Genomic DNA, 4,275 nt, shown 5'->3' with positions numbered 1-4,275 from the left:
AAATGCACTGGTCATAGCAAACACCCTCTTCCAACAACACAAGAGAAGACTCTACACATGGACATCACCAGATGGTCAACACGGAAATCAGATTGATTATATTCTATGCAGCCAAAGATGGAGAAGCTCTATATAGTCAACAAAAACAAGACCGGGAGCTGACTGTGGCTCAGATCATGAACTCCTTGTTACCAAATTCAGACTTAAATTGAAGAAAGTAGGGAAAACCGCTAGACCATTCAGGTATGACCTAAATCAAATCCCTTATGATTATACAGTGGAAGTGAGAAATAGATTTAAGGGCCTAGGTCTGATAAATAGAGTGCCTGATGAACTATGGAATGAGGTTCGTGACATTGTACAGGAGACAGGGATCAAGACCATCCCTATGGAAAACAAATGCAAAAAAGCAAAATGGCTGTCTGGGGAGGCCTTACAAATAGCTGTGAAAAGAAGAGAGGTGAAAGGCAAAAGAGAAAAGGAAAGATATAAGCATCTGAATGCAGAGTTCCAAAGAATAGCAAGAAGAGATAAGAAAGCCTTCTTCAGCGATCAGTGCAAAGAAATAGAGGAAAACAACAGAATGGGAAAGACTAGAGATCTCTTCAAGAAAATTAGAGATACCAAGGGAACATTTCATGCAAAGATGGGCTCGATAAAGGACAGAAATGGTTTGGACCTAACAGAAGCAGAAGATATTAAGAAGAGGTGGCAAAAATACACAGAAGAACTGTACAAAAAAGATCTTCATGACCCAGATAATCATGATGATGTGATCACTAATCGAGAGCCAGACATCTTGGAATGTGAAGTCAAGTGGACCTTAGAAAGCATCACTATGAACAAAGCTAGTGGAGGTGATGGAATTCCAGTTGAGCTGTTTCAAATCCTGAAAGATGATGCTGTGAAAGTGCTGCACTCAATATGCCAGCAAATTTGGAAAACTCAGCAGTGGCCACGGGACTGGAAAAGGTCAGTTTTCATTCCAATTCCAAAGAAAGGAAATGCAAAAGAATGCTCAAACTACTGCACCATTGCACTCATCTCACATGCTAGTAAAGCAATGCTCAAATTCTCCAAGCCAGGCTTCAACAATACATGAACTGTGAACTCCCTGATGTTCAAGCTGGTTTTAGAAAAGGCAGAGGAACAAATTGCCAGAGGAATCAAATTGCCAACATCCTCTGGATCATGGAAAAAGCAAGAGAGTTCCAGAAAAACATCTATTTCTGCTTTATTGACTGTGCCAAACCCTTTAACTGTGTGGATCACAATCAACTGTGGAAAATTCAGAAAGAGATGGGAATACCAGACCACCTGATCTTCCTCTTGAGAAATCTGTATGCAGGTCAGGAAGCCACAGTTAGAACTGGACATCGAACAAAAGACTGGTTCCAAATAGGAAAAGGAGTACGTCAAGGGTGTATATTGTCACCCTGCTTATTTAACTTCTATGCAGAGTACATCATGAGAAACGCTGGACTGGAAGAAGCACAAGCTGGAATCAAGATTGCCGGGAGAAATATCAATAACCTCAGATATGCAGATGACACCACCCCTATGGCAGAAAGTGAAGAGGAACTAAAAAGCCTCTTGATGAAAGTGAAAGAGGAGAGTGAAAAAGTTGGCTTAAAGCTCAACATTCAGAAAACGAAGATCATGGCATCCAGTCCCATCACTTCATGGGAAATAGATGGGGAAACAGTGGAAACAGTGTCAGACTATTTTTGGGCGCTCCAAAATCACTATAGATGGTGATTGCAGCCATGAAATTAAAAGATGCTTACTCCTTGGAAGAAAAGTTATGACCAACCTAGATAGTCTATTCAAAAGCAGAGACGTTACCTTGCCGACTAAGGTCTGTCTAGTCAAGGCTATGGTTTTTCCTGTGGTCATGTATGGATGTGAGAGTTGGACTGTGAAGAAGGCTGAGCGCCAAAGAATTGATGCTTTTGAACTGTGATGTTGGAGAAGACTCTTGAGGGTCCCTTGGACTGCAAGGAGATCCAACCAATCCATTCTGAAGGAGATCAGCCATGGAATTTCTTTGGAAGGAATGATGCTAAAGCTGAAGCTCCAGTACTTTGGACACCTCCTGCGAAGAGTTGACTCATTGGAAAAGACTCTGATGCTGGGAGGGATTGGGGGCAGGAGGAGAAGGAGACGACTGAGGATGAGATGGCTGGATGGCATCATGGACTCTATGGACATGAGTCTGATGAACTCTGGGAGATGGTGATGGACAGGGAGGCCTGGCGTGCTGCGATTCATGGGGTTGCAAAGAGTCGGACACGACTGAGCTACTGAACTGAACTGAATACATTATACACACTAATAACGTGAAACTCTTCACAGTTTTTCTGTTTGATGCCTGTTTGGTGGCATAAATTAAATTGTAAACATCAGAAAAACCTAAAGCATGAATACCATGCTCTGCAATGGTCTCATCTTCCATAAGCCAGTTTCATTTCCTCATTAAGAAAAAAATAATGTTAAACCAGATGGAACTTCTGCAAACATGTTTTAACTCTGAATAAATCTGTGTTGTAGGAAACCAAGATATTAGCACTTCTCTTCACAAAAATTAAAGAGGCCCTCAGCTCTGTTCAACAAATATATGGTTAGGGATTGCCACTTACTTCATAGCATCATTCATAGTTTTACAACTATTTATTATTTTTCCTAATGGAAAATTAGCCATATAAATTTTTATTGTTGTTTCAATTGTTTCTTAAGGGATAATACACATATTTTTAACTTATCAGCCTAATCAGCATTGATATTCTATGACTTCACTACTTATATATGATCACTTATACTTCCCACCTTCTGTTTCACTTCATTTCAATGTACAAATGTACAATATCCAAAGATAATGAACTTATAGCATTATATTTTAGAAACTTATATAAAGACAAAAACAGAAGTGAGTAAAGCAGAACCACCCTGGATTAACTGGAGGACTGAAAAGTAACCTCATTCACCTAACACTTTCTCCTATTCCCAACAGTGAAAGTGAAAGTGAAAGTCGCTCAGTCCTGTCTGACTCTTTGCAACTCTTTGCAACTGTATAGTCCATGGAATTCTCCAGGCCAGAATACTGGAGTGGGTAGCCTTTCCCTTCTCCAGGGGATCTTCCCAACCCAGGAATCGAACCCAGGTCTCCCACAGTGCAGACGGATTCTTTACCAGCTGAGTCACAAGGGAAACCCAAGAATACTGGAGTGGGAAGCCTTCCGCTTTTCCAGGGGATCTCCCAACCCAGGGATTGAACCCAGGTCTCCCACATTGCAGGAGGATTCTTTTCCAACTGAGCTATCAGGGAAGCTACTCCCAATAAGGCTACATAAAATTTCCATCACTCAACCACCTGTTTCCTTGGCAACTACATAGAAAGAGTTCTTCTCTCAAAAATAGCATCAAGTTCAAAAATGTCAGTAATGTTAAGGCTCTCATCTCATGTATACCTCTTATTTACAGATGCAATACAGGCCATGAGCAACATTTTCCAAACAACATAAAAATCAAGCCCAACTGACTTCTATTACAAGGGGAAATGTTTGCTTCTTAGAAATGAGGTATCAATTTGCTAACATGAAGTCAAATATTAAAGAATGAGTTAGGACTGGATTTAATGTCTCTCAAAGGATAAAGTTGCAAAAATAATGCCTATTTCCATCCAGTGAGTTAGTGAAAGTCGCTCAGTCGTATCAGACTCTTTGCAACCCCATGGACTATACAGTTCATGGAATTCTTCAGGCCAGAATACTGGAGTAGTGCCAGGGTCCAGCCCCAGTGGATCCAGGGTAATTCGAAGGGGAGATGGAATCGGTGTCCTAGGAAAAAACATTTAATTACAGATATAGAGAGAGATTAGAAACGGATAGTGTAGTAGGAAATATTAGTGGAGAAAAAGATGCTAAATAACTTGGTTTACGTGGGATACCAATAAAACTCCAAGACAAGGAATTTGCACCACCTACGTAGGCCACAGGTGTCTTTCCATTCTCCTGAAGGAGAGGAGGCACTGAGGCCTCCCCGGTCCGATCTTAGAAGCCCAGGCAAAATTAGCAGGCTTGATGAGTACCCACGTTCCAGATGGGAATTCAGCCAGAAGGGGAAAGAAAGAACGACACAGGAATCAGTCTTTCCAGAAACTGATCTGATTTCTTTATTTTTCAGGTTTGTTTATATACTTTCTGTTATACATAGGGATGAATACAGAGCCACGCGGGGTCAGCAGACCTGACCCTTGTCACAATCAGGTGCTTCATA

At 41.1% G+C, this 4,275-nt stretch overlaps 1 non-coding gene across 1 annotated transcript; it reads left to right on the top strand.

Annotated features, from left to right (window-relative positions):
- The first annotated feature begins 2,541 nt into the window (after positions 1-2,541).
- LOC120859145 lies at positions 2,542-2,664 on the top strand. Its single transcript, XR_005720041.1, has one exon. It is a non-coding gene; the product is annotated as a U6atac minor spliceosomal RNA (small nuclear RNA).
- Positions 2,665-4,275: the final 1,611 nt, after the last annotated feature.

Source organism: Oryx dammah, unplaced genomic scaffold, assembly GCF_014754425.2.
Source record: "Oryx dammah isolate SB20612 unplaced genomic scaffold, SCBI_Odam_1.1 HiC_scaffold_30, whole genome shotgun sequence".
In the NCBI taxonomy this organism is placed as follows: domain Eukaryota; kingdom Metazoa; phylum Chordata; class Mammalia; order Artiodactyla; family Bovidae; genus Oryx; species Oryx dammah.
Note: the sequence above shows the minus strand (reverse complement) of the source record. Positions and strands in the feature narration are given on the sequence as shown.